Raw genomic sequence first — 13,471 nt, 5'->3', positions numbered from 1 at the left:
GACTAGTATCCACAGGGTTTATTAAACACGGAATTTAAGTACGTACAGGACTCCGCCGTCCTCGCGGAATTTCTGGACTCCGGCGTCCTTTTTCCTAAAAAAAATTTAAATTTAACTCACCAGTCGTCTTCAATCCTGTGGATTGTCGTCAACCTTCAGATCCCAGTTGAGGAGAACGAAGATCAGTCCCGTAAAGGGTCTTACTTGCCGTGGCCACGGTCTCTTAACTGGAAGTCTGCTTCCACAACTGGAATCCTCGGGTGTGTTGACATCCGGCTCGAAGGACCAATTTAATGTTGGATTTATCTTACCCAACATTATAAAAAATAGACACAAAAGGAATGAAGACGCTGGTTTCTTTTTCTCATGAGGAGGGCGTATGGGAGATTGTTCAGATCACAGCCTCTCAACACGCTCTAAACAATCCCCCCCCTCGCTCCTGCATTTATTTGAAATAGGAGGGATTTACAAATCATAATGTTCTAAGCAATAAGACACAACACAAAATATTTGATAATAAGAGGGTTTTTCCCAGACATAGTATTCTAAACAATAAGACACGACACATAATATTTGATAATAAGAGGGTTTTTCCCAGACATAGTATTCTAAGCAATAAGACACAACACAAAATATTGGACCAACACTTGTCCCGACCCGACCACATCCGATCACGTCCTTGGTCCAGGCACCCTTCCATCGGATGATGCTGAGTCATCTTTTCGAAGGCGAGACATCTAAAATCGTCCATAATACTAATGCAAGCTAAGCAAATAAATGATAACTTCTAGAATATATTTAACACTTAGTTACTTTTGAAATCAAGTAATCAGTAAAGTAACTTAGTTGCTTTTTCAGGGTAACTGTGGCAACACTGACTGTACAGTACTTCATAGTTGCACACATTAACTCCATAAGTGTGTTAATGAATGTCTGGTGGTGACTGTAATTTAAATAACTAGCTTAACCAAAGCGTTGTTATCAGTGCCAAGTGTGTCTTCATTGCAAAAAAAAAAAAAAAAACAAACAAACAAAAAAGAAACAGCAATGTTGAATGCATTGTGTGTGGTTATATATCATTAGTTAAGCGTCACTCTGTCTTTGGGGCCGCCAGGAGTCAGCCAGAGGTCGGACAAACTGGGTCCCCCACCATCGATCGCCACCATGAGTGCAAAAGTCTTGCCCCTTTTCTTTTTCTTGTGTCTATCCAATGTCCTTTCTTTCCACAATGGAAGCATCTTCAACCCCCTCCACGACTCCTATCTTGTCCAGTATCCGGCCTCGACCTCCTCAAATCTGGTTCAGCGATGCTTTGCTGTTCATGAGGCAGTTGTCGAGTGCATTCTATGGGGCCAGGCGGTGTGGGAGTGAGGCGGCTGCTCTTGTGAGGTACTGCAGCAGGCTGTGTGAGGAAAGGAGGGGACCGCAAAAGTGCTGCGTGTGAAGGGCCGTGCTGTGGGTTGCAGTAGGCGGTTGTGTTGTTGGTTTTCTTCCAGATTGCACTCTCCTCGATCTTTGTCATAGGTTGGTTGATTTGTAGAGGCCACTGTGGAACCCAAATCACAACCACAACCTGACATCCTCCCCCAGGCCAACTTGGACAGATTAGACCACAGGCGATACACAGTTATCAGTAACTTCTCCTCCATGGAGTTTTTGTCAGGAGGCATCTGTCCCTATTCGCATCTAAATCTAACAGTCAACCACATTTCCAGACGTGTACTGTTTACATCTATTTTCCTTTCTCAAAATTTCACACACATAATTATTTTTCCTCTTGTTCTATTTCTTTTGCTTTCGCTCTCTCCAGCACCAATTTAAACCTTAACAAGCACTTCCTTAACAAGTCAGGTCCACCTAACCTGCTGGAAGCGCTTCCAGGTTTTTTACAACTTCGAACGTCTTTGAAATTGTCGGGGACCCGAACCCCTACTTGTCGGACTCGAACCTGGGGACTCGAACCCCTGATTTGTAGACTCAAACTTAGGAACCCGAACCCCTGATTTTCAGAGACTCAAACCCCTAATTGTCGGAGACTTGAAGCCCTAATTGTCGGCAACTCGAACCCCTGATTGTCTTTAGGATTCTCAATGGAAGCTGGAGAGAGAAAATACCAAACAGCAGTTACCGAGCAGAACAAAGACAAGATTGTTTCAACTGCAGTACACCATATGAAACAATCCAATTTTCAAGGAATTTAATTTTTTTTTTTATTTACCATAATTCTTTGTTTGGAGGAAAACAGGTCCCTTTTGATCCTTAGGTGACAGCCGACATCCAGAGCAATGGCATAAGACAAACAATGGCTTGCTGCTTTTAGCAAGGCTAGACATCTTAGAGAAGTTACACCGTAACTGCCAAACGTAAATGCAAGGCTAGAGATCTTAGAGAAGTTACACCGTAACTGCCAAAAGTAAATGAATGGTAGCCGCACTGAATTGGTTGCTAAATACGGTGTTTGTCCTCTGACATGGAGGCTCGTATATTGTGTGTTCACCTGTCTTTTCTCTCCTGGAAGTCCCAAACCAAACCTTGGCACTGTTGAATGAAAATAAACTGTTAGCAGATGCCAGAATGAGCACGTTCTCCACATCATTCCTCAGGCAGAAGTAAACTGAGTTCAGTTCACCTTCGCCCGAAATATAAACTAGTTCATCAACTTTTATTCATTGAACTCATTCAGGTACAATACAGGAGGCAGTGTACACCCTAAACTGGTTTCTGGACAATCGCAGACTGTAAAACATTAAAACCACAAACAACCCTTAAAACAAAACAGGGGCAGAGTTAATCCTTTATTGCTGGCTGAGCTGAGTTTCATGAGAAGTCGTAATTTCACTCAAAATTTTGGCTTGAAATTGTGCGACCACTTATGGTTGTGTTTCATGCTCAGACTGCTGCCAGGGCCCAACAATCAGAAACACAGAAATTACTCCAGTCCTTTTTAGTGCAGCTCCATTTGCTAGATCTGCTGGGTCACCGTACCTGTAGACTCACATGTACCTGTTTCAGGGACGCGGTGATGGCGATCCAGTTCAACCTGCGCTCATTCTTCAGTGTGCGCATGTGGCCATGGATGATGTTGTTCTACAAGCTGCGGCCCTTGCTGAGGAGTGCTCAGGTGGAAAAGGAACTGGCCTCCCTCAACGAAGACTTCAACAAGCTTCACCGTGCCGCCCAGATTTATTTTATTTAATCTTTTTTTAACCGGGTAAAGGACCAGTTGAGACAGAACATTTCTTTTGCAAAGGTGACCAGGCCAAGAAGGCAGCAAGTTAACCTTCAAGTTCAAGTCTGTCACATACAAGAATATTTCAGTTGTTTATTATCACCTCCCCTCTCAAAAAGAAATTTTAGGTCACATTGATGGTGGAAAAAGTTTGAAAATGATTTATTTTGGTCTAAATTCTTGTACGTCACAAAACCCTGGAATTTGAACAAAGGTGTTTAGACTTTTTATATCCACTGCAGCCTTGCTCCTGTTTTTGCTGTTTAACAAGTGGAAACAAAATAGTATAAGACCATTTCTCTGAGCTTAATTTGCCTTAATTTGTTACTTTATTAATATTTTCTTTATTGTTTTAGATTAAGTGATATTGTTCAGGAATATCTGAATTTGCACATGCATGTTTTATTAAGTTATTTTTATTTTATTTGACATTCATGCTCTGATTTATAAAAATAAATCAGATGTTACTCAGTTACTTATTGAGTAGTTTTTTTCACTGAGTACATTCTTATGCCTACTCAAGTTATTATTTTGAGGAATACATTTTACTTTTACTTGAGTCATATTATTCTGAAGTAACAGTACTCTTATTTGAGTACAATATTTGACTCCTCTACCCACCCCTGCCATCTCCACACATCCCTATTAAAGGCAGGTGTTCTCTGCTTTAATGACATGAACAACAGCCTGAATGGAGACGGTGTGAAAAGGCGATTTCCGGCCTTAAGCATTGGCACCGTTGCTCACCCTTACGGTCCTGGCAATGTAGTCAGCTAAAAGCATTATGGGAACCCAGAATTCATTGTGGTGATGTTTTTAACTCCAGTACTGTAGTTGTAGAAAATCAAGCGAAAGGTTGCTCTTGCATTTGTTCCTGTCAATATTGTTATGAGTGTGTGCATAAGCGCTTTGTCAGGCTAAGGTTGGCATTTCTGAATGTATTTCATAAAACTCTGAAATTTAAAAGATGCAATGAGAAATAGTAAAATTAAAAATAAATAAAACATCCATAGATGATCAAATAAATATATTTTTAAAAGTCTGTAATAAAAACAAAAAACTGTGACAAATGTCAGCCTAAACGTCTCCAACGTACACACTCCCTCTCTGCTTCCTCTCTGCCCACCCCTCGACTCCCACATCCAATCACGCTCAGTTACCTTCATGGCCCTGAGATGAGGGAAAGCTGGCAGGTTAGATATGCCAAATCTTGACTTTCTACAGGGTCTTCTCCCACCTGAAACGATCCCATTGATATTGATATCTAAAATTGTAACGGAATAAGAAAAATGGTTCCACAGGATTGAAAGTGATTGATGTAGAAATCATTTATGTCAACATATTTTATGTTTTATTAAACCACGACAGGCACGCTGTGGCTCAGACTAGAACCAGTCTAAATCGGGGGTCCGGTGGTACTGGCGCAGGCAGTGCAGGCATCCCGTCATGACTGCAGTCTGCTGAGGGAACAGCTGGAGGCGGAGCAAGAGTCCAAGGCAGCGCTGCAAAGGACGCTGTCCAATGCCAACAGCCAGGTGGTGCAGTGGAGGACCAAGTATGAGACAGCTGGCGTACTGAGGATCGAAGAGCTGGAAGAAGCAAAGTAAAACTCAATTTTATTTTTGTTGTTGCTACAGTGGGTACGGAAAGTATTCAGACCCCCTTACATTTTTCACTCTTTGTTATATAGCAGCCATTTGCTAAAATAATTTAAGTTCATTTTCACACACACACAGCACCCCATATTGACAGAAAAAAACTGAATTGTTGAAATTTTTGCAGATTTATTAAAAGAGAAAACTGAAATATCACACAGCCATAAGTATTCAGATCCTTTGCTGTGACACTCATATATTTAACTCGGGTGCTGTCCAGTTCTTCTGATCATCTTTGGAATGGTTCTACACCTTCATTGGAGTCCAGCTGTGTTTTATTATACTGATTGGTCCCAACAGTGAAGCATGGTGGTGGCAGCATCAGGCTGTGGGGGTGTTTTTCAGCTGCAGAGACAGGACGACTGGTTGCAATCGAAGGAAAGATGAATGTGGCCAAGTACAGGGATATCCTGGACGAAAACCTTCTCCAGAGTGCTCAGGATCTCAGACTGGGCCGAAGGTTCACCTTCCAACAAGACAATGACCCTAAGCACACAGCTAAAATAACGAATGAGTGGCTTCAGAACAACTCAGTGACTGTTATTGAAGGGCCAGCGAGAGCCCAGACTTAAACCCAATTGAGCATCTCTGGAGAGACCTGAAAATGGCTGTGCACCAACGTTCACCATCCAACCTGACAGAACTGGAGAGGATCTGCAAGGAGGAATGACAGACGATCCGCAAATCCAGGTGTGAAAAGTGAAAAACTTGTTGCATCATTCCCCAAAAGACTCATGGCTGTATTAGCTCAAAAGGGTGCTCCGACTAAATACTGAGCAAAGCGTCTGAATACTTTTATGACTGTGTGATATTTCAGTTTCTCTTATTTAATAAATCTGCAAAAATTTTAACAATTCAATTTTTTTCTGTCATTATGGGGCGCAGTGTGTACATTAATGAGGAAAACATTTACTTAAATAATTTTAACAAATGGCTGCAATATAACAAACTGAAAAATTTAATGGGCTCTGAGTTTTCCGTACCCAAAGTATCTTAACCAACTCACATACAGACATAGTACAACCACAATTCCAATGAAGTTGGGAAGTTGTGTTAAACCTAAATAAAAACAGAATACAGTGATCCCTCGTTTTTTGCGGTTAATGGGAGCAGAACCCCACCCGAAAGGTGAAAGACCGCGAAGTAGGATTTGGACCCCCACCCTTCTCCCCTAGGAATTTTCGTGTATGTGTATGTGGGTACTAGAATGTTTAAGATATGTAAACAGTACTTATACTTTACATATTTGAGACAAAGATTACAACACTACACGTATTTACTTAAATCTAATTATAAAACATTATACAGTAATTAACATTCATCAACATTACCTTCTAAGAGAGGCGAAGAGGCTTACGTTGGTGGCGGAGGAGAGGCTCTCACTTGAGTCATAGAGGCTTTAGGTTCACTCGGAGACTCTTCTGCTGGAGGCGCTGTGAAGCTGGGGTTTTACCTTGGAGAAAAACATGGTGATGGGTAGTTGTTGTCTTTGTTTTTTGTTTTGCTTCAAAATTCCCCTGTACAAGGACATAACCCCGTCTCTTATTACGTGGAGTTACCACACGTTTTGCTTCCTTATTGAAGCAGTTTTGCGGATGTTTGCTTCCTCTTTCTTGATGTACCGCACTGTAGATTCATTCACGCCATAATGGCGTGCCACAGATGCATAACCTCTGCCCTCTTTGATCATATCTAAAAGTTTCACTTTTTCGCTGATGGTCATCATCTTCTTCTTCCTCTTGGGCGCCCCGGAGGAAGCTTTCGCAGGGGCACAGCGCTTAGGCGGCATTGTAAGGGCTTAACTAATCCAAAAAAGTTATCGCTTAAACAAAAAAAGTTATTACCAACACAACACTAAGATACAGTATGGGAGACAGTCAACAGCGTGGACGAGACTGGCGAGACACAACAAGGGAAGATGCAGCGTGAGGCTCACGGGATAAATCCACTCGTGCTCTCATTGGTCGATGTCACGCCGGGAACCAATCACGCGCCTTGTATGAGTGCCCGTGACATGTACAGTACAGTACAGGCATGTACAAAGCCTCTGAGTCAACTCATCTCTTTGTTTGGCATGCAGGGAAACCTCTCTCGTGCATCAACATGAAACAACGCGTCTTTCCACAATATGGCTGCTGATATGGCTGTATTTTTTCATTTTTATTTTTTGATGATTTTTTTATTTTTTTTGATGAATATTATGGAAAAACCCGTAAATCACTGAAGCCGTTCCTTTAACAACATTCAATAAATGTTTGGGAACTGAGGACACTAATTGTTGAAGGTTTGTATGTGGAATTTTTTCCCATTCTTGCTTGATGTACAGTTTCAGCTGTTCAACAGTCCGGGGTCTCCGTAGTCGTATTTTACGCTTCATAATGCGCCACACATTTTCAATGGGAGACAGGTCTGGACTGCAGGCATCCCAGTCTTGTACCCGCACTCTTTTACTACGAAGCCACGCTGTTGTAACACGTGTAGAATGTGGTTTGGCATTGTCTTGCTGAAATAAGCAGGGGCGTCCATGAAAAAGACATTGCTTGAATGGCAGCATATATTTCTCCAAAACCTGTATGTACCTTTCAGCATTAATGGTGCCTTCACAGATGTGTAAGTTACCCATGCCACTGGCACTAACACAGTCTCATACCATCACAGATGGCTTTTGAACTTTGCGTCCATAACAGTCCGGATGGTTATTTTCCTCTTTGGCCCGGAGGACACGACGTCCACAATTTCCGAAAACAATTTGAAATGTGGACTCGTCAGACCACAGAACACTTTTCCACTTTGCATCAGTCCATCTTAGATGAGCTCGGCCCAGAGAAGCCGCTGGCGTTTCTGGGTGTTGTTGATAAATGGCTTTTGCTTTGCATAGTAGAGTTTCAAGTTGCACTTACAGATGTAGCGCCGAACTATATTTACTGACATTGGTTTTTTGAAGTGTTCATGAACCCATGTGGTGATATCCTTTACAAATTGATGCCGGTTTTAATGTTAATGTTTAAGTTAATGATTATTTGCTCAAAACAATAAAGTTTATCAGTTTGAACATTAAATATCTTGTCTTTGTAGTGTATTCAATTAAATATAGGTTGAATATGATTTGCAAATCATTGTATTCTGTTTTTATTTATGTTTAACACAACGTCCCAACGCGGCACGGTGGCCGACTGGTTAGAGCGTCAGCCTCACAGTTCTGAGGTGCGGGGTTCAATCCCCGTCCCCGCCTGTGTGGAGTTTGCATGTTCTCCCCGTGCCTGCGTGGGTTTTCTCCGGGCACTCCGGTTTCCTCCCACATCCCAAAAACATGCATTAATTGGAGACTCTAAATTGCCCGTAGGCATGACTGTGAGTGCGAATGGTTGTTTGTTTCTATGTGCCCTGCGATTGGCTGGCAACCAGTTCAGGGTGTACCCCGCCTCCTGCCCGATGACAGCTGGGATAGGCTCCAGCACGCCCGCGACCCTAGTGAGGAGAAGCGGCTCAGAAAATGGATGGATGGATGGACAACGTCCCAACTTCATTGGAATTGGGGTTGTATTACTATCAACCTAAATGGTTCACTGATAGTTTAGTGGTACACACAGTTGACTTCCGTTCTACGCATGTGTGTCCACTTCCGAGTCAGGGACTGAAGAAGTGAATGTAAAAGTGAATGGTTGTCTCTTGTACCCCACAATTGACTGGCGGTCACTCCAGGGTCCAGCCAACCATTTTCTAGCACACAGGACACACTACGGTCTTGTTCAGACTGGCATCCCCCACACCGTCTTGACTTTATGAAGTCTGAACAGCAAAAGCCACATGAAATCTGATTCAGACAAGACTTATGCCAAACCTCATGGAGGTTGTTTGAAATCCGATACAGATGGGTATGCCGCTTAAGTGTGGATGTTGCGGCACTCAATTTGCAACCCCCCCATGCCCTGACACACACACACATACACACACACACACACACAGAGTGACAAAGGAGTTAAGCACTGCAACGTGTTGACTAAAGTTTGTGTACGGCCATGGCCTATATGCGTCATGTTCAGCAATGTAAGCTGTACAAGAACCAACATGGCTTAAGTATCCATTAGGCCTGAATGAAATGTCTGGGGTGGGAAAGTAAAGTCCACCACTCAGATCTTTTACTTGGTGAGACGCAGCAGTTGATGCAGTTGAGGGAGGGAGGCACAAACAGTACCTTTTTTGACGTGGTAAAGGTCCAGTGAGCTTAGAGTCACATGGTGACGATAGCCTGAATGTATTCATTAACATCTTCTCTTCAATCATCTATCTTACTGCAGCCTTGTAATTGAAAACGGATTACTGAAAGAAAAGTTAAAATGAAAATGGTACATTTGTTTGCAGGAAGAACCTGGTTGTCAAAGTTCAGGCAGTTTTAGAAGCTGCCGAGGCATCTCAGGCCAAAAGCTCTTCACTGGAGAAAACCAAACAACAGCTGCAGATGAGCAGGTCAGTCATGGTAGGAAGACCATCCACGAGCTTGAGAGGATGAAGATCTTGGGTGTGGAGAAGAGTGATATCAAAGCTGCCTTGGAGGAGGCAGAGGTGAGTGACTGCCTTCCAGCCATCTGTGAAACCTCATGTCAAGGTAGTCCTGTCATGGCTCTTTTGACCTCCTCCAGGGAAGTCTTGAGAATGAGGAGAGCAAGACCCTAAGAGTCCAGATGGAACTCCAGCAGACTAGGATGGAGATTGAGCGCAAGATTGCTGAAAAAGATGAAGAGATTGACAACCTCAGGTGAACTCAGCCTTGAGAGGGTTTGATAAGATCTTCAACTTTGTTTTTCATGAATGATCATGTCATTCATCAGCATCTTCTCCAGTTCGATATGTTAGAGTTATTACTGTATTTGTTAGCATCTACTGCATGTCTCCATGGCTAACATGATTCATTTGTTGATTTAGCATGTTCACCAGCACAGCTAACATAATATGATCATTAGTATGTTCACTAGCAAGACTAATTTTATATTATCTGCATGGTTGTTCTCCACTATTCACAAAAAGGCAGGATGAAGTTAAAATACACTATAATCTTCACGGGTGATCTTAATTTGACCTTGCTTGAACCTTTGAATGTGCATATCCAATTGTTTAATGTATTTTTGCACAACTTGCTGTGCTCTAGCAAGGAGCTGAATGGCAGAATTCACACCAGGTTTTTGATCCTTGAATTGACCAATTCAAATTCTGTATGTGTGTTAGCATGTTCACAAGCATGGTTAGTGTCATGTTTTATCAGCATGTCCACCAATGTGATTAGTGCTATATGTTTGGCATGTGGGTCGAAGATGAAGGAGAGGTGGAAAGTGGGCTCTTAGACAGAAAGAGAAGAGGACAGCACAAAGCCTAGAACTCAATGTGGGGACTTTAAATGTTGGGACTATGACAAGAAAGCTAGGGAGTCGGTTGACATGGTGATTAGGAGAAAGGTTGTATATATTGTGCATCCAGGAGAGCAGGTGGAAAGGCAGTAAGGCTGCAATCTTAGGGGCAGGGTTGAAATTATTTTACTATGGGGTAGATGGGAAGAGAAATTGAGTAGGGGTTATTTTAAAGGAAGAGTTAGCTAACAGTGTCTTGGTGGTGAAAAGAGTGTCAGATCGAGTGATGATGATGAAACTTGAAATTAAGGGTTATGTATAATGTAATTAGTAGCTTTGGCCCACAGGTAGGATGTGACCTAGAGGTGAAACAGAAATTCTGGAAGGAACTTGATGACGTAGTTCTGACCATCCCAGACAGAGAAAGAGTCATGATTTTTGCAGATTGTAATGGACATGTTGGTAAACGAAACGGGGGTGATGAAGAGTTGATGGAGTAAGTTTGGCATCTAGGAAAGGAACTTGGAGGGATAGATTGTAGTAGACTTTGCAAAAAGGATGGAAATGGCTGTAATGAACACTTTCTTCCTGAAGCGCCAGGAACGTTGGGTCACCTACAAGAGCGGAGGTAGGATCAGGTGGATTACATCTTGTGCAGACGAAGTAATCTGAAGGAGGTTACTGACTGACTGAGAGAGCCAACCTGCTCACCACGGAGGTACCTGTCATTGATCATTGATTCAATGGTTGAGTTACTTAACTTTGAGTAATTGTTTGTTTGATTCGATTGATCGTTCATTTGAGTGATTTAATGTTTGATTGATCATTTGCGAGTTACATTTTTTGTTTGATTGATCATTTGATTGATATATTGTTAGTGATTGATCACTTTTTTGATTGATCCCCTTATTTATTGATGTTTTGATTCATTTATATTTTGATTGGTTGATTTAGTGTTTAGTTAGTTCATGCTTTTGTTGATTGATCAATCACTTGATTTATTGCTTGATGGGTTAATAATTTGATTGATAGTTTGATCATTTGATGATCATTTGATGGAGTGATGGATCATATGACTGATGACTGCTTGATGGACAGATTGTTTGATCATTTGATTTAATGGTTTATGGATCGATTGTATGATTGACTGCTTGATAGATCGTTTTATTCATAGATGTACTGATTTGTGCTGTCTGTAAGAACACGGGTCTGGTGAGCCACAAGAGGAAGCTGGAGACGGACGTGTGTCATCTGGGGAGCGAAGTTGACGAGGCACTGGCGCAGGGTCGCAGCATGGAGGAGAAAGCCAGGAAGGCCATCACTGAGGTGAGTGCTCATCCTTTCACCTGTAACTCTTGCCCTCCAACCGTAACATGGTGCAGCGATACCCATAGGCGATGGCAGAGGAACTGAAGAGGGAGCAGGATAGCAGCAGAATGAAGAAAAACATGGAGGTCGCTGTTAAAGGTTGGCACCGCCTCCCTTTTTAGCGCTTATGAGGGGATTTGTTTCACCACTCGTGTCTGTGTGTGTGTGTGTTTGTGTGTGGTGTTTGGGGGGCGTGTGCAGAGCTGCAGGTCAAACTGGACGAGACGGCGCAGATGGCACTGAAGGGCGGCAAGAAGCAAATTTCCAAGCTGATGACACGAGTCAGTACAACAAGTTACACGCAACACCTTACACCTGACCCACTGCACATTACTAGAGCCAAAGATGCATTTAGTATGGATACTATGTTCCTGAAAACTAATAAACAGTCTCTCATTATTCCAGACACCTCCAACTCCAACACAATTGTGACCCTCGAGCAGGAAACCGATTAGATGTCACACAGCCATGTTTTGAGCTATATACATTGTCGGAAAAGGCATTGAGAATTATTTTCAATGATGTATAGATTGTGGTAATCTGGTAACATTTGGTACCGTATGTCCGTTTAAAGATTGGAAGTGGCATTGCAGCGTTAGGCTAGCAACAAGAAGGTTTTGCATACACCACAAGGGACTGTATTACAGCCTCTTGTTGGTTCATACGTGTATTGACGTACATTTGAATTAAATCTGCGGCTGTAGAGAACCCCAAGCTTTCTGTTGATACTAGACATGATGTGGTTTTCCTTGGTTTTGTGTGCTTCAGTAGCCGATTAGTGTCGTTGATTTCTCGTTGTTGTTGGAGTTTTCTCATGGACACACTGTACCCTCTCAATACAAGCATTTTCTTGAGGCGGCATTAAGGTAAGAAATTCACATCAATTCCAGCTGGGAAGGGATCCTTTACTTATTTTTCTGGTGTTTGAATCACATCTGAAAATCAATATTTTTGACGTAGTCTAATGCTTTATGGGTTTCATGCTGGACGGTCACAATTAGTATAATTCCTTCAAAGATAACTGAGAACCTACTCGAGGAACAACTCATACAATATCTAAACAAGTCCTTACTCACTAAATCTCCAAATCTGACTTTAGAAAACATAACTCCACTGAGACTGGAGTCCACTATCTCAGAAAATTCAAAGCTTGACGCAGGGGGTAGGTATCATTGGAGGTGTATTTTTGGACATGAGAAAGGCTTTTGATATTTTTTTTTCCTGCAAGTAAATTCTCTAAATGACAATATTTGTACTTGGAATTTAGGAGTTTTTTTGTTGGTAGTTCAGCATTATTGAACAAAATTTGTATTTTTACTCAAATGTATACCTAAATAGCAAAATCAGAGAAACTGATCATTTTGGATTGGTTTCTGAATTATTTTTTATTTTTTTAGCTGTATGCACTTATACAGTATATACAATTACTTCAGTTCAGTTTACTTTATGCATACTGTTGGATTTATCTTACCCAACATAAAAAATAGACACAAAAGGAATGAAGACGCTGGTTTCTTTTTCTCATGAGGAGGGCGTATGGGAGATTGTTCAGATTACAGCCTCTCAACACGCTCTAAACAATCTCTCCCGTCGCTCCTGTATTTATTTGAAATAGGGAGGTTTCTAAGTTTACAAGACATAACGTACTAAGCTACAAGACACAACACACTAAGGGTAGGGTTTCAAGGTGAAAACATGGGACCAACACCTGCCACGTCCCGGCCACGTCCTTCTCTCTGATGATTCCTGCTGAGTCATCTTCTTGAAGGCGAGACATGTTCCTTTCTCAAAATGGTCCATAATACTAATGCAAGCTAAGCAAATAAATGATAACTTCTACAATATATTTAACATTTCCCTCCTGTTTATCATGTATT

General features: G+C 41.9%; 1 protein-coding gene and 1 pseudogene across 2 annotated transcripts in view; both read left to right on the top strand.

Moving 5' to 3' along the window:
- si:ch211-158d24.2 (multiple epidermal growth factor-like domains protein 9) overlaps positions 1 to 13,471 on the top strand; it is a 395,895-nt gene that overhangs the window by 107,147 nt on the left and 275,277 nt on the right. The window lies entirely within an intron of this gene.
- LOC133475849 (myosin-7B-like) overlaps positions 1 to 13,471 on the top strand; it is a 106,765-nt pseudogene that overhangs the window by 82,877 nt on the left and 10,417 nt on the right.

Source organism: Phyllopteryx taeniolatus, chromosome 3 (genome assembly GCF_024500385.1).
Source record: "Phyllopteryx taeniolatus isolate TA_2022b chromosome 3, UOR_Ptae_1.2, whole genome shotgun sequence".
NCBI classification, from domain to species: Eukaryota; Metazoa; Chordata; class Actinopteri; order Syngnathiformes; family Syngnathidae; genus Phyllopteryx; species Phyllopteryx taeniolatus.
This window is presented reverse-complemented; position numbering and strand designations above follow the sequence as displayed.